General features: G+C 40.1%; 7 non-coding genes across 7 annotated transcripts; 4 read left to right on the forward strand and 3 right to left on the reverse strand.

Moving 5' to 3' along the window:
• Window positions 1-1,880: 1,880 nt before the first annotated feature.
• trnaq-cug (transfer RNA glutamine (anticodon CUG)) lies at window positions 1,881-1,952 on the reverse strand. The gene has a single exon. It is a non-coding gene; the product is annotated as a tRNA-Gln (tRNA).
• Window positions 1,953-2,505: 553 nt separating this feature from the next.
• On the forward strand, window positions 2,506-2,577 carry trnaq-cug (transfer RNA glutamine (anticodon CUG)). The gene has a single exon. It is a non-coding gene; the product is annotated as a tRNA-Gln (tRNA).
• A 281-nt stretch (window positions 2,578-2,858) lies between these two features.
• trnaq-uug (transfer RNA glutamine (anticodon UUG)) lies at window positions 2,859-2,930 on the forward strand. Its single transcript has one exon. It is a non-coding gene; the product is annotated as a tRNA-Gln (tRNA).
• Window positions 2,931-3,087: 157 nt separating this feature from the next.
• Window positions 3,088-3,159, forward strand: trnaq-cug (transfer RNA glutamine (anticodon CUG)). The gene has a single exon. It is a non-coding gene; the product is annotated as a tRNA-Gln (tRNA).
• A 1,959-nt stretch (window positions 3,160-5,118) lies between these two features.
• trnaq-cug (transfer RNA glutamine (anticodon CUG)) lies at window positions 5,119-5,190 on the reverse strand. Its single transcript has one exon. It is a non-coding gene; the product is annotated as a tRNA-Gln (tRNA).
• A 169-nt stretch (window positions 5,191-5,359) lies between these two features.
• Window positions 5,360-5,431, reverse strand: trnaq-cug (transfer RNA glutamine (anticodon CUG)). Its single transcript has one exon. It is a non-coding gene; the product is annotated as a tRNA-Gln (tRNA).
• A 12,467-nt stretch (window positions 5,432-17,898) lies between these two features.
• On the forward strand, window positions 17,899-17,970 carry trnaq-cug (transfer RNA glutamine (anticodon CUG)). Its single transcript has one exon. It is a non-coding gene; the product is annotated as a tRNA-Gln (tRNA).
• Window positions 17,971-23,495: the final 5,525 nt, after the last annotated feature.

Below are 23,495 nucleotides of genomic sequence, written 5' to 3' on the forward strand. Positions count from 1 at the left end.
TGAAGTTTGTGAAAAGCACTTTTGAATTAATTGCGGTGATTAGTTCATAGTTATGCTGGGGATGCATAAGTTAAGTGAGGAATAACTTCATCACTGCAAACAGTTTAAACTGTTTAAAAAGAACTTGCTCTCTGCGTGTTTTTAAGGCAATAAAAGTCAGGTACAGCGCAGTGTAAGTTCCAGGTTGTTGTTTTACATCTAATCACCTCAGGGTTTGTATGGACAGCTTTGTTCCATAGACATAGACATTTTGCTGTAGCCCTTTTGTAAAACAATGGTTTTAGGGTTTTGAAAGTAACCACTTGTCTGTGCATGAAATGGTGACAAAGCAATCACATAAGCAGCGCCATTATTGTGTCTTACAAAACAGCATAGATGTACATAACATCCATTGTCAGCCCATCTCATCAACTGCCTGCTACATTTAGAATGCTTTGCATAGTTATGGATCCATTATCCGTGACAGTAGTGGTGATTTTATGCAACGCCATATGATTGGATATTGTCATGCTCATCTGAAATACTGTCATGACTTAGGTGCTCTTAAATCTTGTTGTCAAAAAGATGTATTCAGTTTTCATCTTTACCTAGTGACCCAGGTGTCTAATCTACTTCTGCTGAGAAACAAATTTGATATTTCAGCTACTTCTTGAAGCTGCACCATCCAGCTTTTGGTGGAGGATGTGCCACCTGCTTCTCTCTATTCCCTACAATTATTTTAGCCCTTTGATCCAACTCCAGCACATTAATGCATGTCATGAAAATTTTATGAATGTACACAATACGGTATGCACTGAAAATACTGCACCTGCAAATGTATTGCACAATGCAACATCTGTGACAGCCTCATCTTCAAAGAGTCTTACAGGATGATTTCTGGCACACCTGATATTTGCAGAGTTGCACTTAGTTCCATTAACAGTGGTCTTTGGTTGCCCAAACACACAATATACTAAGTTACACAATCTGGACACCAAAAGCTCATTTGTAGTGTGAGATTTATTCAGTTCAGTGAAGTGATTTCTCTCTTGGATCTTTAGTGAAAAATGGTTAATGTACTCCATGGTGATGTTCATAATTGCAGAACAGCAAAGGAGAAATCAGAATGACATAGTAAAACAGTTTGAATGCCACTACTACGGTGCAAAATAGTCATAATTAGTGGTTGCTGGAGAACAGACACCTGGTTTGTCAGGGCTGTCCTGAATGCAGCCCCACTGTGGGCATCTCCTGCCTGTTCCTACTATCCTCTATCATCATCATCGCCATCATCATCATTATCATCATCATCATTCTCCTCTTTGTCTTCCGTACAGTCTCGGTTGAAGCTAATCCCTAACCCCCAGACATATGAGCAGGATTACACAGCATACCACCACCTGCACAGTACATTTAAGAGTAGGAAGAGCAGTTAGTTACAGAATACAAGATGTTTCCAGGAGTGGTAAGGAATAATTACAAATATGCAGTTCACTCTAATTGAGTAGATTAAGTAGATTATGAAACCTGTACTCATACTTGCAATTCAGTATAATTTTGGCAGGTCCCAATTGTCCCAACCCCACTTTAGTAGTGTTTTTCATGAATAGTTTATTTTTCTTAATATACATTTTGGCAGCAGTAAATATACTTGTAATTGAATACATTTTAGCCATGTAACTTTACTTTGATTTAAGAAGAACTTTTCAGTACTCTCTTTACTTAAGTTATGGAGATGCGCATTCAAAGAAATTTCTTCACCAAATTTTGTTGGAGGTTTTAAATATACTAACTTTTGGGATGAACTGTACATGTACTTGAACTGCATTCAGAAGGATGCAACTCAAGCAGGTCTTCACCGATCCAATCCTATTTTTCCTATAAAAGCCTGCAAGTGGCTCAGGTTCCACCGAGACTTGAACTCGGATCACTGGATTCAGAGTCCAGAGTGCTAACCATTACACCATGGAACCTCTACACAAAGAACAGAAAATCTGAGTGTTTCAAAGTCTGTAGGTATTGGGCCAGTATTACTCTATGTTCAATTAAGGAACGTGATCTGGGTTTAGAACATCTTGAGACTAGTTACTGTTGCCCTATTGTTTTGGCAATAGTAATGCTGCAAAATACCCCTTAAATATAGTATTACTCTACCTTAAAGACCCATCACTTGCTTGATAACGTATCCTAAATCTTTGAGCACACTCTATTTTCCTTTTGAAATGCGACTGCACATTTGCCCCTCAATTTGCAACATAGGCATGATTCACATTAAGCTCACTACGTGACACTAAACCAACCTTATTTGTTAAAGGAATGTGGATGCTGGCTCAATTCATGAGTAGTAATAGATGATTGAACTTGTAATTTTGGCAGCCTACTTGAGAGGAAATTTGCCCGAGTGCTTATAGAGTAATAATTACCAACCAAGTAGGTCACCCCAATGGGCACATTACCATTGAGGTTCCATGGTGTGTACATTACTGCACCGCAGATGAGTAAACCTCTGACTGCAGTTTGTGTAGCGGTTCCATGGTGTAATGGTTAGCACTCTGGACTCTGAATCCAGTGATCTGAGTTCAAGTCTCAGTGGAACCTGAGCAGCTTGCCAAGTTTTGAATTAGGCATAATCCACTTGGTGAGAACTGTAGGTCTGTGTTTTTAGAGTGTACCTCCAGTTATGCACTTGATTACCACTGTATACATTACAGCACCGCAGATGAATAAGCTTGTGATTGTGGTCGCCTATCTCAGCGAAAACTTGGATGTGGATGCTGGCTCAATTCATGAATAAAATTAGCAGCGTCCTTGATTTAAATTGTTCTCAATAATAATTCCCTTTATCAGGCCAAGAGGTGAGGTTTATGTGTCGCTATAGAGGTTCCATGGTGTAATGGTTAGCACTCTGGACTTTGAATCCAGTGATCTGAGTTCAAATCTCAGTGGAGCCTGAACAATTTGCAAACTTTTGAAATAGGCATAATCTACATACATCACTGAGGTTCCATGGTGTGTACGTTACTGCACCGCAGGTGATTGTGGTTGCCTGACTCACAATTTGGCCCAACAACCATAGACATTGAGAAACTTTTCCATTCTTCGTATAGAGGTTCCATGGTGTAATGGTTAGCACTCTGGACTCTGAATCCAGTGATCCGAGTTCAAGTCTCGGTGGAGCCTAAGATACTTGCAGAGTTTTGAAATAGGCATAATCCACTTGTTGAGAACTGTCAATACTGTAGGTCTTTGTTTTTGTTGCGCTCTAGAGTGTACCTCCAGTTATGCACTTGTTGAAGTCACACTGTCAATCACCAGAGTATTGAGACTTTCTCTGTATATTTAAATAGATGAATGAAGTTGTATTTTTGACAGCCTACTTGAGTGAATATTTGGCCCAGTACTTACGGAGTACCAATTACCAACCAATTAGATGACTCAAATAGACACATTACCACTAAGGTTGCATTGTGTAAAGGTTACCGCATGCTGGACTCTGAATGCAAAGCTCTGAGATCACATCTCGGTGGGATCTGATCTTCTCACACTGCAACTGTTACTGTTACTCTACTGATGGTGTGTTGTTGCAATAGTAATGCTGCAAAATATCCCATCAAAGAGAGTGTTACTATCCTAAAGCACCATCACTTGCTTCATAACATATCCTAAATCTTTCAACAAACTGTATTGTCTTTTTGAAATGTGACTGCACCAGGTGGATTTTGTCTCTTTCAATTTCCTCAGCAACCTCAGCAACTTGCTAAGTTTTGAAATAGGCATAATCCACTTGATGAGAACTTTCAATACTGTAGGTCTGTAAGCAGTTATGCAAAATACCCTACCCTATGTTAAATTAGGGACCGTGAGCTGGGTTTAGACCACATGTGTCAAACTCAAGGCCCGCAGGCCAAATGAGCCCTCCACATCTTTTCATGTGGCCCTCGACAGGGTAAATTGAAAGGTATGATGGTCTGAAAATGTCGTTTTATTGGGAGATACAAAGTTACGCAGCTATATTTTTACATCTTTCCAAACACATATGCTATATTTGGCACTTGAATAAGTAATAAATACAAAAACAGTTAATTAACAAGTTTAAAAAAGTTGTTAAAATTATTTTACTTCTGGCGCTTTGACGGCAGCCATTTTGCTGATGTGGCCCTCGGTGAAAATGTGTTCAACACCCCTGGTTTAGACTGTTGTGAGACTGGTTACTTTCAACATTACTGTGGAAACTTTCAGTTTGTTCATTTAGGATATGTTATCAAGCAAGTGATGGGATATTTTGCAGCATTAGTATTGCAACAACACATCATCTCTGGGGTAACAGTATCTAGTTTCAACCCAGCTCACATTCCCTAATTTAAGATTGAGTAACACTATGCACTTGTTTTTTTCACACAATCAACATCAACATAAGTTTCAGTCAGGTTCCACCGAGACCTGAACTCAGATCACTGGATTCAGAGTCCAGAGTGCTAACCATCACACCATGGAACCTCTGTAACTGCAAACGTGTTGTATTCACCTCATGGTCGGACAAAGGGCCAAAATTGCAGTAAGATTTCCATAGGAAAATACAGTTTGTTGAAAGTAACCAGTCTCACAACAGTCTAAACCCAGATCATGTTCCTTAATTTAACAGAGTAATACGATATTTGTCCTTGAGCACAGTAAGAATTTTTCTTCACAAATTCAGTGGATTAGCTTCAAGTTCCACTGAGACTTAAACTTTGATGGCTGGATTCAGAGGCCAGAAAGCTAACCCTTACACCATGGAGCCTCTACACAAAGAAAGAAAACTCTGCACGATTGGCTGCCACAATGATGAACTCATTCATCTAATTGAATGAGTTTATCACATTCCAGGTGTGAGAAATAAGGTTGGTTTAGTGTCACTTAATGCTAACCATACCTATGTTGCAAATTGAAATAAACAAGATCCACCTGGTGCAGATCATATTCCCTAATTTAACATTGAGTAATACTATGTGATAGGTACTCTGTAAGTACTGGGTAATTTTTTCACTCAAGTAGGCTGCCGAAATTAGAACTTCATTCGTCTATTTAATCTATATTTTGTGACTACAACAAGTGCAAAACTTGAGTTCTTTTCACACAATCAAAGCATAAGTTTCAGTCAGGTTCCACCGAGACTTGAACTCGAATCACTGGATTCAGAGTCCAGAGTGCTAACCATTACACCATGGAACCTCTATGTTAGGTTGTCCCTTGGGGTCACCTACTTGGTTCGTAACAAAAGAAGACGTTGGAATGTGTAAACTGGACAAGTAGGCAGTGAAAATATTGTTTTAGTGACTTCTAGAAGTGCATAACTGGATACACTTGTTCTTTTCACACAATCAAAGGGTAAAGTTTACTCAGGTTCCACCGAGATTTGAACTCGGATCACTGGATTCAGAGTCCAGAGTGCTGACCATTACACCATGGAACCACTGCAACCATCTGCATGTTGTATTTACCTCACAGTCTGATAAAGTGCAGTCAGATTTCAACAGGAAAAAAGTAACCAGTCTCATGATGTTCTAAACCTAGCTCATGTTCCTTAATTTAACATAGAGTAATATTATATTTATCCTTGAGGACAGTAAGCATTTCTTTAGACAAGCTTCAAGTTCCACTGAGACTTAAAGTCTGATGACTGGATTCAGAGACCAGAGTGCCAACCCTTACATCATGGAACCTCTGCACAAGGGTAGGAAACACACAAACTGGCTGTCTCCAGGTGGAACATGTTTATTTCAGCATTTTGTGAGTCACTCAAGTTCATCAAGTTCTGAACTTGATCCAACGTGCAGAGTGCTAACCAATACACCATGGAAGCACTGTGGGTATTCAGTAGCTGTCTTCACCTCGTGTGCTTATAAGTGGAACACATTTTTTGGGGAACAGTTTAAATCAGGGTATCCCAACCTTTTTGACTCACAAGCTAATTTAGATTCAGCAAATCTAGAAGATCTACCTTCAAATTATGTAAATTATTATTATTTTTATTGTAGGCATTCATAACTTGCCTTGTAAATCCAGAATGATATCTCTGTGTATTTTGGACTAGACCTGTTTCAAGCCCAGGCAAACGTGATTGTGTAATCAGAGTTGTTTTGTTTTTTCAGTCATGCATGACAAACAAAGGAGCTCATTCGCCACCTATCATTTACATATAAAATCAAACTTATCTCATCTCAGATTAATAGAGTTTACTGCTTTGTTCATTGATTCTACAGACATCCACAATGTTTTTCAACCCCCTGTTATATATTTTTTTCCATTATTTTCTCCGATGTGGACGGATCATGTGTGTCCCTGATTAGCTAATACACCTGTCAATCACACCAATCTGAAAAGGGCCACATTCACCAATGACCAGACTCACATTTTAGTATTGAGGACTTAAGTGTGTGTTTTGGATCACACATGCAGGTTTTTTATTATTGTTTATGTTCATGGTAACACTTAGGGGAGGGAATGGGAAACTGAGAGAAAGTCCAACACAAATTTGGTTTGAACATTCAAGTTAAACAATATTTTCACCTTAAATTGCGTGCAGTATAGATTGCTGATATTTCCAGCATGGGAACAAACTTTTAAACTTGGGATAGTGTCACTTGCAAGAGATGTGCTGGCTCCAAAAAGTGATGCTGTTGCTTGCTGTTTATAGTGCTGCTTCAACCAGTTGGAGGAGGCTTGAAGCTAACACTGAGTGAAGACATTGTTATCAGATTGCAGCACACGGTTAAGCAAGGCTAAGCCCTGTGCATTACTTTGAGATTGATATTGATCTGAGCAGAGTGGCGTTCAGCTGACTGCGGGCATGTGTCCCAAATGTTACCAGAGTCATCATTAAAGACAAATTGACTTATTGACATTTAAAAAAGCAGCATCTCCAATCACAGTTTGACAGTAAATGTAGGAACCATACATGTGGAGGTCGAAGGGCGAACAGTGGATACACCATAGGAAACACTACATTCACATTGCAATTGCTATTGCTGACTTTTAACCTCATATGGTGTAACAAAAAACAAAATACCTGTTGCCACATGATGCCTTTACACCAGGGAAATACAACCACGGCTGGTGCAGGGCTTGTGTAATGCTGGATTCAAGTCAGGCAATTACTCTTCATTATAATTGTAGAGTTACAATAAACAATATGTTTTAAATGACATTCTGCCCCACTATTGGAACAAATCTATTAATCTAATCTACAGTGAATTGCAAGTTGCAAATTGCAGGACAGATGGACCTTGCATTCCTTTGACAATGGTGGTTCCAGAGAATTATTCTTGTGGGTGAGTTAAGATTATATGAAGAAAGAGTGTACAATATACCATTAAACAATACAATCAACATGAATTACAACTACAATTAAGTCTTAATTAAATCTTACTAACTCTCAAAGGCAGAATACAATATGCCGGATTTCTTTTTTTTTTTCTTTTTAAATAAATTCATAAACAAAACAACAAACAATTAACATTATTGTTGTGTAGTCTGTTTGTAGACTATATATGTTAGGTTATTTTTTAGCCCATAGCTAACCTACAGCCTTTGTTGGGAGGGTTTCAAGACTTTCTTGCCTTGCCATAGTTCCCATTGATAGTAAATGATAGTAAAATTATAAATTATAAAATCTTGATAGTAAATCAATTTTTTTTTTTTTTTTTTCAGTTTCACCCAAAAGAGTGCTGAGACCAGAATCTATACTCTTTGTATACATTCGTGAAGAAGAAAAACGTGTAACTGCTTATCTCTCTGACATAACAGACTGAACAGTGATAGTTGTTGATATTCAACAAACACAGATCTTATGCCATCATTCACCCTACTGGTGCTTATGTCTGAGTAAGACAAGCAGCACAAGTACACCTAATGGTGCATGTGTGTGCATTATTTACATAGGAAACATATCATCTAGGCTACTACATTTTATTCATAGGAAATATATCATCTATCATTTTATTATTGTTTATATTACAAAAAAAAAACAAAACCAAGTTTGGTTCACATTTACTGTACCAGTCAAACCTTATTAGGCCCGAGCACCAATATGCAAGAATAAAGGAAAATAGCAAAAATCAAGCAGTAAACAATAATGCATAGAGAATTTTGTGGTTTAAAAAAAATGTTGTTCAATGAGTGCTAATTCTGAGTGAAGACCCATAAATATTGAAAGATGGCTCCGTAGCGCCACCTCAAAAATCCATTTACATTGTCCCAATGGGAGTCCTGCCCAGAAAAATGTCATCATAGATGGATGAAAGTTAGCATCAAAATTGGTCTTGTCAGGACATGATAAAATGTATATTATGGCCCGTCCTAAACCCTATAGGAAGTCGGCCATATTGGATCAAATCGGAGATTGGCAGAATCTCCAATCTCCCATCATAATCTTTTGACATCTCCTCCAATAGTTTGCATCAAAATCACAAAAGACACAAGCCCATGTGCAATAAAAGAGCAAAAAAATCAGTTACATTTTAAATAAAATGTTGGGTGTGGTCATGTCATGCCATGTCCAATGTCCATTTTTGGGTAAAAAAATAATAAATAAATAAATCTGTCTTTCACGGATTTGAATGGAGCCAATGATGTGCATATGCACATTTTTGAGCTGGATGTAATGACAGGAAAATTAGGGCTCCATCTTTTAAGATGGCTCAATAGCGCCCCCTTAAAATTGTATAAAATAATAATAATAATAATAATAATAATAATAATAATAATAATAATAATAATAATAATAATAATAATAATAATAATAATAATAAAAGCCAAACTTTTTGTCATGGACTTGTGAAATAATTTACAGAGAGGCTCTTTATAATGGGGAACAATGTAACAAGTAAGTACAAAGTGTAAGTGACAAAGTCACATCTAGACCATGTACTTTAATGAACTTGTCCTAGGGCTTTTATTCAACAGACTCCAAACTGAGGCAGCATTATCAAGACATATCTCGGATCAAAAGTTGTTTTAAAAAATTTACAAAGTCCCAGGCTGTGTTCCTAATGAGCTCCTGACTCTTTTTATGAGCTCTTAACATGACAACGACTCTACATTATGTTGTTTGTTTGTCATTATGTTGTTTGTGTATTTTAATGACCTGGACATAATGATATGTAACCTAAATTTCTATCTTTAAAAATAGCTCTTCAGAGCGCCCTGCACAGCTGTAATAGACTTAAACTAATGAAATTTAGTACAGACATCCTTTATGTGACCCTGACCAAAAAAGTCTATGGGGACCACACCCTAACACTGATGTGAAAGCAGCCATTTTGAATTTAAATATATAGATGTCCAAAATCTTGCACTCATACTTTAACAAATTTGTCCTAGGGTTTTTATCTGACGGATTCCAAACTGAGGCAGCATCAACAGGAGATGTCTCGTGTCAAAAGTTGTGAAGATCAGTTGTCTCTCCAATCCTTCACTTCATAGTTAATAGTGCTATTAATAAAGTCTCCATTTGTAATTAGAGTCACCACCTGCCCCTGTTGTATTCTCACATATCACCACTAGATGCTATCTACATCACTGCTGTCTGACAGTGAGATTAGCATTATCTCTGGCTTTACACATGATTGGTGGGAGTTTCAAATAAATGTTAAACTGAAGAAAATGCCTGACAATCAGAGTGATAACTGAATTACTGTTGGCCTTTGACACACCTCATTCCCCCAGTTTGTCTCACACTGACTTTATTGTCTCTTTCTGCAGCCTTCGACATAATGCATAAATCAGAGACAATTGTTTTTGATTTAGCTCCATCTCTCACCAGAAAATAATAGGAACATAAATTGAGTTTTCTGTTTGAAAGTGTGACATTTTAGAGCGCAAACTGCATTGACATAGGCCTGTTTGAATTTTTTAGTCTACTGCATGCTTTTACTAATGTATAATTTATAGCCTCTCAAAGTGCTTTACATCGCAGAATTCATTGACTGCTCACACACAATGGCCATACCTGCTTGTCAGTGCTTGTCTAATCTTAACAGATTTTGGAAGCTAAGCAAGACTGGGGCTGGTTAGTACTAGGATTGAAGAGTTATACTATAATGAGGTGTAACAGTGGGGCAGCAGTGGCTATCGTGGAAGCTGTAAATGTGTCCTCAGGCAAGACACTTCACTCAACTTACCAAGTGTGAAAGTGGTGTGTGAGTGTGGTAGCCTCCCACAAATCAGTTGCCTTGCTTCTATCAGTCAGTTAGTATCTTAACACTAACAAGTATGCAGTGAATGAATAATGCACTGTAAAGCACTTTGGGTGTCTTGAACGGCGCTTTATAAATCAAATGCATTATTACTGAAGTTGTGACTGCCAAACAGTGCCATCCCTTTTCAGCCTCCAATTACAAAGACACATTCAAACTGTCAAGTAAGAAGAAATAATTGCCTAAGGATGCAGGGAGATTATGCAAAGCAAGTAGTGGGGATTGAGTGGCGGTGAGTACGTCTGTGTATTCTTCAGTTTATCCTCAAACTGGGATTTTGGCTCAGATCTGGAGGAGGCTGCCCTTGGTATGCCCTTTCCACTTAAAGGTGCACTATGTAACTCTTCTGATCCGTGTGCCACGTGCTTGCTCCACAGTATGGTATTAAACTATCCTGCATTTATGGAATTAGTTGTTTTTAATCCAATCCTCTTTTTGCTATTTAATATATGACAGTTTCCAAAGTGCTGCAAAAGAAGACAGCAAAAAACAGTAAATAAACAATAAATTAAAAAGCATTAAAATATGTAAAGCTAAAATGATTAAAACAATAAAATAAATAAATTCATATAAATAAAACCAAAAGACATAGAGGACCACACAGCTGTTAAAAGTCAGAGAATAAAAGGTCAGAGCTGCCTCAAAGCATACGCTGGAGTGTAAATAAAAGCTAACAAAACGCCTTGAAAAACTGGTTGAAAGATGTCTCAAATGGAGAATATTTGCCCATAGGAAAGTTTACTTTAGTGATATTTGTGTGCTAAAATTGTTAGGAGCCTGAGTTTGAAGATGGGTTTCTGCTGACTCACCTTTCTGCTTGACCTATCACCCCTCACATGACGGATCACATGATTTCCCTGTTCTTTTTTATCGTTTTTTTGGATTTATTAAAGACAGTGTGTAAAGGTGATGGAGGAACATTTGCCTGAGAAAGACGGAGTGTATGGATTCTTTGTTACATGAAGAGAGGCCCAGATTCAACCAGTGCATGTGTCATTCAGCAAGACACTTTGACAACTTGTAAAGGCTGCTTTATAGTCCATTCTGCATCCAGCTAAGAGCAGGCATCATGACGCCATCTTTAAACTTCTATATATAATCATTGTTTTGTTGGAATCTACTGTTTAATTTGTATTTGTTTTTTGTTTTTTACTAGGACAATAAACAATGTTTAGCTGTTCCAAGCTGTTTTGGAGCAGTTGTCCACATAGTCTTTGTGGATCAAACAATCACAGCCCTTGCGGTCAACAGAAATTCAACGCAAAGTAATTTTTTTGTCAAGCATGTACACAGCAGAAGAAACACCGCAAGCTTTCTGATTTGTTGTCATGTGTTTCAGGGAGCTGTGCAGCACCTCCGCTTTGACTGGACTATGAACCAGCCTTTAGTGTGGTCAGATTGGAAGCTCTGTCTCAGTCATTCCCACCAAGAAGTGCGAAAAGTGAATGAATAATCTATACTCTGGATGAATGAAGGATTACTAAATTTCGATCTATACTGCAGTAGCATCAGGCCTGGGTCTACAGGGGTGCAAAAGCGTGCATTGCCACCTCAGTTAAAACTGTTTGCAACCTCATTTCAGGTGCCTAAAATATTGCCACATAAAGGAAGCATATTATATTTGCACCATGTGAGACTCACCCTCAGTCAGTTTGGTCTGCACCCAGACCTGAGCAGATCAGGACATAAGTATTTAGTCAATAACAATTTAACTTTTTATACTATATTGTAAATTAGTATATTCATTTTTACTGACATATTAAATGCAAATATACTGAGCCCATTTGGAGTCAAATTAGACCCTTGTACAGGGTGTCAAATACAGGGCTATTTTTGGGGTTTTAGTTTCTTCACAGATTTGTCATACTCCTACACCACATTTATGCAGCTGAGCCTTCAGTACTTTTGTTATTTATGTAATTATTATTATGCGTCTAGAAATCAGTGACATGAATGACATATGACAGCTCTACAAATGTGTAAGGCACTTACTGTGCAAATGTACATTCATGGAGAGATACTAACATCAGCAGAGCACTGGTCAGACAGGTGCACTGGTCAGACAGGTGCACTGGTCAGACAGGTGCACTGGTCAGACAGCTGCACTGGTCAGACAGGTGCACTGGTCAGACAGCTGCACTGGTCAGACAGGTGATAGGTGCTCCTCATGTGTCACAAACATCACCTGAAACACAGCCCTGAGTTTGAACAGTAGAACACTGACCTCTCACAGATGAAAATTTAAAACAAAAAAACAAAACAAAAAACGTGTTATTCCTGAAGAAATGTCCTGTATTTCCCTGAAGCGGAGTAGTTCTGGAACTGCAACATTTTCCTCCACACACGAGTAATATTCCTGTTGTTTCACTAAGACTGTTGCTCCTTCATAAACACACTTGTGAGTTGAGACAAGCTCCTCGCTGCCTCCTCTGCTCCATTCACATCCTCCATTTCACCCAAACAGCTCTGAAACTATTTGATTAAATGACTTCCTGTATTTCTAACTTACATCTAATCACTAGAAACGTGAAGCTACAAACAATGACTGAGTTATTTTTAGACACAAGACACAAGTATTGAAAGTTGACGCTTACGTTGCCATCTCCTGCTGCACATGTGCTCTCTCCAGAAATCTTATCAGATGTTCAATTCCTCCATGGGTTTATCGTGGGTTTATTCAGCGCTGTTTGAGCCTGCTGTGGTCCTCAGTAAGCCTATAAAATAACCAGCTGGCCTCTTGGGCTGCAAAAGCACATGTTCAGAGTGCAGTGCGGTGTGTTGGATATAATAATAGAACAGAGAACATTTAGGTTTTTAAAAGCAGGCTCAAGACCCATCTTTTTAGCACAGCTTTTGATTAGTATTTATCATTTTAGTTTACTTCTCTATTTATTTAGTCTTATTTAGGCTGGCTAGTGTGTTTATGTTTTACTTATGTTTTATTTACTTGTTTAGTTTTGACTTATTTTATTATTTATTGATTATTTTATTATTTATTTATTTTATTATTTATTTTATTATTTATTGACTTATTTTATTAGTTTTGACTTATTTTATTATTTTTAATCATTTTAGATTTGCCAGTGTTTCCTCTGAGGAGCCCTCTGCACCGGGAGCTGTGGTTGGCTGTGGCTGCTGGGCCCTGGCTCGTGGGCCCTGGAGGTTTGGTCTTGACCTCATCTCTTCTCTGGGCCCTGGGCTGGTGTCCTGTGGCTGTGGGTGACCCTGCTCCTGGTGCAGATGGTTCCTCTGGTGGCGCTCTCTCATCTGGTTCATCTTTATCCAGCCTATTGCACTTAAACATATTTTAAATGAAACCAAGGTATTTTAACATGTGTTGGGGTGGGGGGTGGGAGTGTGTGTTGGGGTGGGGGGTTGTTTGGTTGTGTTTATTGATGTGTTGGGGTTGGGTTGTTGGGCTGTGGGGTGGTTGGGTGGGTTTGGTGGGTGGGACTGATTTTAATGCTTTGTAAAGCACTTTGTGTTACTTTTTTTTTTATGAAAAGTGCTCTATAAATAAAGTTTGATTTGATTTGATTTGATTAATTTGTAACTATTTAATTATACTTTTGACACAGGATGATTTTGATTGCCCTGACCACATGCCACTGCTATATTGTTGTTTGGAGAAGTTTGTTAAGAAGGTAAAGTGCTACATAAATCAAAGCTATTGTTATCATTGTTTATATCCAGTGTGCCGTCTGCTGAAGCGTTCCCCTACATCTGAAACAGAATTGTCATAGAGCCAACTATCAGACTGGATGCTTGTGTGACGGATGGTACAAGAGCTCAAAAAGTGTTTTACAGCTTTCAGTAGGCTTATATGAATGCATTTCTGAAGTTCAAAATGTGTGTAATCTTTGCATTTATAGTAAAAGCCAAAGTTAAATCTGTCAACTGTACAAAAAGTTGTAGGAGTGAAGATGTTTTGCTGCTCATCCAAGCCGCTTCTTCAGTTCCGGTCAGTTTGCTGGTGGACGCTGCCTTATATCTATCTGAAGGGAGGAGCTAACTACACTGAATGGAAGAGTGCAGTGAGCGTTACATTGGAGAAACTAAGCAGCCACTCCATAAAAGAATGCACCAACACCGTCACAAAAGCTCCTCAGGACCCCAGTCTGCTGCACATCTCCAGCTCAAAGACACTAACCACTCCTTTGAAGATAGTGAGGGTCAGATCTGAGAACATAAATATTAAAAAGTAATCAAAAGCACAGTGCAGAACAACCCAATGAACTGCCACGCCACTGCTGGTAAATACCTCCATCACTCTATAGTGTCAGAAAACCTTTGAATGAATGTTAAGGCTAGTATTTAGCATCTTAAAATCTCTGTTGGTTTAACATTAACTATGTTTGTACCAAATTTCATTTGTCTAGGATGAAAAAGGTCTCTCGTTGCCATAATGTTTTTTGATTTTTGAGGTGGCGCTATTGAGTCATTTTGCAACATTTATTTTGTTTCACATAAAAATACAACATTTGTCGCCAATCTTGAATTTTAGGCCATAGTTGGATTAGTGTAGAACATCTATTTAGTCTACAACAAAGTCCAGTACTCTGAACCCCATGTATTTCAATGATACATTTATTATGTTACCACGGTAACATAGTTGCAGATAGAGGTATGTTCTCATTGGCTTTTTTGTTCAGTTTGCCAAGCCAGATGTCCATGCTGAATTTCAAATGTTTATGTCAAAGTAATTTTTTTGATCCAATTCAAAAGTTCAAGGGGGCGCTGTGGAACAAAAAAAATTCTGACATATACAAATTGTATATCATTTCATGCAGATCAAGATTTTAAACAAAATGTATATTAATGCCGGGAAATAGGATACTGCATGTGTGAGTTATGGGCACTTTAACACTTCAAAATATTGTTTTTTTCTTTGATTGCTGGCCACACCCACATTTTATGATGTAGAAAAATCCAAGACAGTTCCCTATAATCCCACATGGGGCTAGTTCATTTTGACCAATTTGCATGTTTCTTGAATGAAAATCCATGGCGCAAAAAATCTAAATGTGAGAGGTAAAATTTTGAAAAAATGGGGTTCCGCTCACAATGGCCAACTTCCTGTAGGGTTTAGGGCGGGGTCATAATATAATTTTTTACTTGTCTTGACATTTTCGATGTTTCAAATTTCATTTGTCTATGATAAAAAAGGTCTCCCATTGCCGTAATGTATTTCAAATTTTGTGGTGGCACTATTGAGTCATTTTGAATTATACATTTTTTTGAACATCAAAATAATAAATTTTTCACCAACCTTGAATTTTGGATCCAATAAAATTGACTTTTCGTTAACATTCAGGGGGTCAAAAATGGCTTCAATCTGGCCACCAAAATAAGAATAATGGAAACGCATTTTCCACCCATTATTTTTCTCCTAAACCATAACAGCTACAGTCATGTGACTTTCTCACATTGTGCCCCATCACAAATAAGGCCCCTGGGAATTTTTTCACAAGTCCACGTCAAATCGATTGTCTTCTACAAATTTTTGAAAATGAAATTTGAAGAGGGCGCTAGAGAGCCATTTTGTGAGTGGTGCCTTGATTTGCACATCATTGTGTTCACCTCACAAATGTGCATAAACACTTTATTAGCGTTTTCCCAACAAAAAATATGTGAAAGAGAAATATTTTATTGAAATTTTCAAAAAATTGCGATTTTGTTGGAAATTCACCCTGACCACACCCAAAGTCATAATTAAAATGTGACTGATAATCTTTAATCACACATGGGTTTAGTGGGATTTGGCCAAATTTGAAGTATTTGTGAAGAAAACTGTGTGAGGAAATGTCCTGAATGCGAGGGTGTGCACTTTTGTCATTCCCGAGGTTGATCCAATATGGCCGACTTCCTGTACATTTTAGGGTGGGGCCACAATATAATTTTTGTCATGAGTTTCGGATTTTTACGTTGACTTTTTTCCGAGTCGGCTCTTTGGCCCCATGAAAATCAAAGTTTGAGGTGGTGCTACCGAGTCGTGTTTTGTTATTTTTTCTCGGGGTCTTTTGTGACAATTAGAGGTCGTCGAGTTCTAATTTTTGACACCACTCACTGCCATGTCGGGGCATATTTACTACTTTTATTTTTGCCATATTCCATGCTCTGGACACGGTTTTAATGAGTCCCTCGCCGGGACGTTGTCCCAGGCTCGGACCTAATAAACTTCAGACAGTGTCAACTTTGCTTGTCAATGCTTAAAACATGTGTTTGCTTATGATTGACACCAAGGTTGGCTGATAAGGTGAGGGTTGTGGTTACTGGAGCCCCACTCTCCCCCACCATTTTTCAAACCTACAAACACAAAATAATGTAGTCTACTCCATTCAGTGTAATGAAGAGTGCAGTGAGTAGTACACTGGAGAAACTAAGCAACCACTCCATAAGAGAATGTACCAACACCAGCGCAAAAGCTCCTCTGGACCCCAGCTCGCTGTACATCTCCATGTCAAAGCCTCTAACCACTCCTTTGAAAACAGTGAGGTACAATATTAGCCAGAGAAAAAAAAAAAAAAAACGGTTTGAGAGGGGACATAAGTAAGCTATTTTTGTTAGGAAAGATGGTCATTCCTTAAACAGGAATTGGGGCCTTAGACATCATCGATCCCCCATCTATAACTCTATCCTCAGACCCAAACAAAGAGAACAATAGCAGGGTAGTTAAAGGTTGAATAGGGTGGTTTCAGCTGAAACTTAAGACAATAGCTGTTTACAGTTTCAGTGTAGTTAGCCACTTCCTTCATATAGATATAAGGCAGTGTCCACCAGCAATCTGACCCGAAAAGCAACGTCTTCACTCCTACAACGATTTGTCCAGTTGACAGATTTCAACGTCATCTTTTGTTATGAACCAAGTAGGTGACCCCAAGGGGCACATTAGCACAGAGGCTCCAGTTTTATCGATATTGTCCTCAAATTTGAAATGTGAGTGGTCAACAATATTTTCAGTTGAGATATTGTATATTTTTATCCCCAGCTACCTACTCCAGCTTTCTACACCTTCATTTAAAGCAAAAAATGTAAAAGTTCACTTTATCAGGCCATGAGGTAAGAACGAAATACGATGGGTATTTCGTTCTTCCCACTGAGGATCTGTGGTGTAATGGTTAACACTCTGCACTTTGAAGCACGTGATCAGTGTTCAGTATTTGTTGGAATTGCTTCAAACAGGAAAGTCTTGAAAGACATACTTTTCGTGGTGAAATCTGTCCCCACTGTAATTCTGTGTTTTTATTGTTTGCACTCTGGACTCCAGATATGAACTTCTTGAAGTCGCAAAATCAATCGCTAAAGTATTGAGACTTTCTTTCTTTTTCTGGACTTTGGCACAGTAGTAATAACCCAAGTTTAGCAGCCCCTTTGATTTTAACTTTTCTCCAATACCTACATAGTTCCCTTTATCAGGCTGCGAGGTGAGGAGGTTCAATGGTGTAATGGTCAGCACTCTGGACTTTGGATCTCAGGTTCCACCGAGTTCAAGTCTCGGTGGAACCTGAGTGAAGTTTACCCTTTGATTGTGTGAAAAGAACAACTGTATCCAGTTATGCACTTCTAGAAGTCACTAAAACATTAATATTAATATTTTCACTGCCTACTTGTCCAGTTGACAGTTTTCAACGTCTTCTTTTGTTACGAACCAAATAGGTGACCCCAAGGGGCACCATAATGCAGAGGTTCCATGGTGTAATGGTTAGCACTCTGGACTCTGAATCCAGTGATCTGAGTTCAAATCTCGGTGGAACCTGACTGCAGCCATTTTCATTGTGTGAGAAGAAAAAGTGCATCCAGTTATGCATTTGTTGAAGTTACAATATATATAAATTAATTAGATGAATGAAGTTATAAATTTGGTTGAGTACCAATTACAAAGTATTACTCAATGTTAAATTAGGGAACATGAGCTGGGTTTAGACCATCGTACGACTGGTTACTGTTACCCAACTGATGATGCGTTATTGGAATAGTAATGACACATTAAACCAGAGGTTCTATTTTGTAAATGTGGTCGCACACTGGACGCTGACGCCAGTGAACTGAGATCAAATCTTGGTGATCTTCTCAACAGCTTTTGAAATAGAAAGAATTTGCAACATATGTATGATTACCATTAAGCTCTCTACATGACACTAAACCAACCTTATTTCTCAAAACTGGAATGTGGATGCCTCCTTGATTTAAACTGTTCCCCAATACCCAATAATAGTTCCCTTTATCAGGCTATGGGGTGAGGAGGTTCCATGGTGTAATGGTTAGCACTCTGGACTTGGTTAGCACTCTGGTTTACCCTTTGATTGCGTGAAAAGAACAAGTGTATCCAGTTATGCACTTGTAGATGTCTCTATAACAATATTTTCACAGCTTACTTGAGAGAAAAGCCCCAATAGCCCCAATACCCAGAGTAACAACCGAGTAGATGTCTGTTTAATCCCTCAGTCGTCCATAGCAAAAGACGAAGATTAAATCTTTCAATTGGACAAGTTATTGTAGGAGTGAAGACATTTCACTGCTCATCCAAGCCAAAGTGAAGGAGGAGCAACACGTGGAGGAAGCCCTCTCTGCTTGTGCCTATCCGAAATGGGCCTTCAATAGATCCAATAGAGCTAAACAGGACCATAGGGAATCTGAACCTAGAAGGAAAGGTGTAACTATTCCTTACATAGCTGGTGTGTCTGAAAAACCTCAGAGAATTTTCAAACAGTATGAGATTCCTGTCTTTTTCAAACCTACAAACACAAAGTAATGTAGTCTACTCCATTCAGTGTAATGAAGAGTGCAGTGAGTAGTACACTGGAGAAACTAAGCAACCACTCCATAAGAGAATGTACCAACACCAGCGCAAAAGCTCCTCTGGACCCCAGCTCGCTGTACATCTCCATGTCAAAGCCTCTAACCACTCCTTTGAAAACAGTGAGGTACAATATTAGCCAGAGAAAAAAAAAACGGTTTGAGAGGGGACTTAAGTAAGCTATTTTTGTTAGGAAAGATGGTCCTTCCTTAAACAGGAATTTTATCCCCAGCTACCTACTCCAGCTTTCTACATGTAACCCAGGTGATAAATCCTTTATATCTCTTTTCTCCCCTTTCTCTCTCTCCTGGTGTTCCAGCCTATATTTTGTCTAAGTTGCCAAATCTCACGGTACTTTTAGTCATTCTTGGGGTTTTTGCACGTCATTACATCACATGGTTCACTCTAGCCAATCACAGTGAAGGTTCCGTGGTCACGTGATACGACGGGGCCAACCGGAGTTATTATCATACCGGTGCTAGCTGGGTGAGGCTAGAGGTGTGTGGGGAAGGCTAATGGAGAGGCGTGCTGCAGGGAACCGTTTGCTGTGACTCGCACACAAGTTAAAAAGGGCTGTGTGTGATATATCTGCGGAACCGGTCAGGTCTTTGACCCCGATGGCGAGCTAGTGAAGAAAGCCTACAGCGTTTACCTGTCCTGAGAGAGACGCTGACCTGTCCTAAGAGAGACGCTGACCTGTCCTAAGAGAGACCGCGCCGCGGAGCACGCAACGTGGAGCACGCATCGCGGAGCACGCATCGTGGAGCACGCGTCGCGGAGCTGCACTTCTCCCACCGGGCTGGTAGGGGGCTCTTGGCAGCCCATCATACTCTCCCAACACACCCACACCCATTGTTCTAACACACACACCTGTGGAAACTTTCCTGGAACTCTTTTGCACCTACCTCTCCCTCTGGAACCCAGTCCTCTCCCAGATGGGGCTTTGAACTGTGTGTGAGCTGGGTAGACATTGATAAGTTGCCTTTTTGCACATTAATTGGACTCAGACCTTTTCAATCTAGTGCAATAATTGTGGAACTCTGACACATGGCACTTTAACAATTATTGACTCTCTTGGTATTATTGCACTGCCATTATTGGTTTTGCATTGAATTATTTTTGAATTGTTTCAAGCGCTTGCTGATTGTAAATACTTACTGCACTTTTGAATGGCCATTCATGTGAACTGTTTGTCTTAAATGTTGCATGTCATTTATTATTTGTAATATATGGTACCAACCAAACTCAAGTTCAGTCTCCTGTCACTCCCTCCTAGAGCGTTCTCTAGTCTTCTGATTATTAGCCCATTAACCCTTTCTTACCACATAGCGACTGCACCATAGTATTGCCTCACTGCTAATTGATCACGTAGTTGCTACATATTTTGTGGCGAGCTAGCCAGGAGGGTTGTACAGGTGGACTGAATCTGGAAAATAGTAAAGTGACATTTGTTGCAAACATGGACACTTTGGCGAAATATGGCATAAAGATTCCAAATTCTGTTGCGGTTAAATACTCAGTAAAGGCAGAAATAGATGATGAAGTTGTTGAGTTCTTGGCTAAGTATGGTAAATTGTCACAAGTTAAAGGTATCTCAGAATCAGATTGCATTTTTGAACATATGATTCTTGTTGAGTTTGAGTCAAGTGAAACTCTAGCTACTTTGAGAAAGATTTTGCCGTACACTTATGCTAGTACTGAAAAAGTTAAATATGATATTTGTGAGCTTGCAACTTTGTGCTCTGAGTGTGAGAGTAAGCTTAAAACGCAAACTTACCTGAGTGACTTGGAAAGCTTAGCCAGACTTACTGGTCAAACCTATGCAGAGGTCCTCAAAGGAGTCATGCTCTGTCACTGAGCTCAGGAAGGAAGATGGGAATGATGATGTGGATGAGGATGTGAAGTCGTCGCTTTCTGAGGGCTCATCTGTACCTGAAGTGAAGGAAGAGCGGCCACAACCCCAAATGAATTCTGATGACTTTGTGCAGCGCCATTATATGCCCAGGCATTCGGTTGCAGCCATGTCAATTCCTGATCTGAACCCACCAGGCGTCCAACGGTGCATAGTAGAGCATATCATCAAGAGTGACGACAGCGCTTCACATTTGTCCCCCCAGAAACTTCGATCATTCTCTGGTCGAATCCCAAGACCCCCACATGAAAGTGACTTTGAAACATGGCGCTCTGGTGTTGAATTACTTCTCCAAGATCCTGCTGTTTCTGATTTACAACGTTCAAGGAAAATTGTCGAAAGTCTCTTCCCACCAGCAGCAGATATGGTTAAACATCTCAAACCAGAAACTTCCCCAAAGACTTACCTCCAAATACTGTTGGACCTGTTGAAGGCAGGAGTGATACGTGAGTCGGAGTCACCCTTTTCGTCACCGATCGTGGTTGTCCGTAAGAAGAACGGAGATGTGAGACTGTGTGTCGATTATCGTAAGCTCAATCTTCATACCATCAAGGATGCTTACGCGCTCCCAAATTTAGAGGAGTCCTTCACAGCTCTCACTGGCTCCCGATGGTTCAGCGTTCTTGACTTGAAGTCAGGATATTACCAAATTAAAATGGCAGAACTGGACAAACCAAAGACAGCATTTGTAACCCCATTGGGCTTTTGGGAGTTTAATCGCATGCCACAAGGCGTTACCAACGCGCCCAGCACATTCCAACGTCTCATGGAAAGATGCATGGGCGATCTACATCTAAAGGAGGTTCTGGTCTTCCTGGACGACTTAATTATCTTTTCAGAGACCCTCGAAGAACATGAGAGCAGGTTGCTGCGAGTTCTACAGCGCCTTAAAGATTATGGCCTCAAGTTATCGCCAGAAAAATGCAAGTTTTTCCAGTCGTCAGTGCGTTACCTGGGCCATATTGTCTCAGAGAAGGGAGTGGAGACTGACCCCGACAAGATTAGTGCTCTCAAATCTTGGCCGATCCCAAGAACACTCAAGGAGTTGCGGTCCTTTTTGGGGTTCACGGGGTATTACCGCCGATTTATCCACGGGTATGCGGCCATCGCCAAGCCCCTGAACGATTTGACCAGAGGGTACTCTCCAACTCATAAAGGCAAGAAACCAACACCCAAAATTCAGCTTGACCCCAAACAACCATTTAACGAAAGATGGACAAGCAGTTGTTTGGATGCATTCAACACGCTAATCGACAAACTTACAACGGCCCCTGTGCTTGGATTTGCAAATCCAAAAGAACCATACATCCTGCACACGGACGCAAGCTCTACAGGTCTTGGAGCAGCTTTGTACCAAGAGCAGGATGGGAAGTTGTGTGTCATAGCGTATGCCAGCCGGGGACTGTCTACGAGCGAGTCCAGATACCCAGCGCACAAACTGGAATTTTTAGCGCTCAAGTGGAGTGTCACTGAGAAATTTCATGATTATCTGTATGACTCTAGTTTTACCGTAATGACGGACAACAATCCACTTACGTACATCCTGACATCTGCCAAGCTCAATGCGGCCACTCACCGTTGGCTTGCTGCCCTCTCGACATATGACTTCAAACTGCAGTACAGGGCAGGAAGTCAAAACCAAGATGCAGACGCGCTCTCCCGTCGTCCCCATCACCTGCCAGCTGATCCTCACAGCCAGAAAGAATGGGACCTGGTCAATCAGTTCACCCGTGACCACCGTGACAACGGCACTGCAGTTCAACTCGATCCAGACGTTGTGGCCGCCATTTGTCGCAGCTGTCTGGTGAGAGCTTCCAGTCTTGAGAGTCCAACTGACAACTGCATCACTTTGGTTGAGTCTCTCAGCATGTCTGTCACTGCCATTCCCGACAGTTATGCTGATGAGGCTCACCAGGGGCTTCCAGTCGTGCCGTCACTATCCCACGTAGATCTCCAGGAGAAGCAGAGAGCCGACCCCTGTCTGCGTGAAGTTATTCACCAACTCAGAACTTGTGAGAAAATCCCCCCCACTGTGCACAAAGAGCTGCCAGATGTTGCCCTCCTGCTGAGAGAATGGAACCGTCTCGAGCTTCAAGACGATCTCCTGTATCGGAGAAGGCAAGAGGGAGAGCATGTGTCCTTCCAGCTGGTACTTCCCGTAGAACTACGACCTGTGGTCCTTGCCAGTCTTCATGATGATATGGGTCACATGGGGGTGGAAAGGACACTTGACCTCGTGAGATCACGCTTCTTCTGGCCACGCATGGCAGTAGATGTAGAAACAAAGATAAGAGCATGCAACCGCTGCGTTCGATGGAAGGCACTCCCTGAACGAGCAGCGCCGTTGGTGAATATTAAGACCAGCCGACCCCTTGAACTCCTGTGCAGGGACTTCCTGACGCTTGAGCCTGATCGTTCCAACACCAAAGACATCCTGGTCCTCACAGATCATTTTACCAAGTACGCCGCGGCCATACCAACTGTCAATCAAAAGGCGAAGACAGTTGCTAAATGTCTGTGGGAGAATTTTATTGTTCATTACGGCATCCCAGAACGTCTGCACACGGATCAA

This window comes from Periophthalmus magnuspinnatus, chromosome 7 (assembly GCF_009829125.3).
Source record: "Periophthalmus magnuspinnatus isolate fPerMag1 chromosome 7, fPerMag1.2.pri, whole genome shotgun sequence".
Classification (NCBI taxonomy): Eukaryota; Metazoa; Chordata; class Actinopteri; order Gobiiformes; family Gobiidae; genus Periophthalmus; species Periophthalmus magnuspinnatus.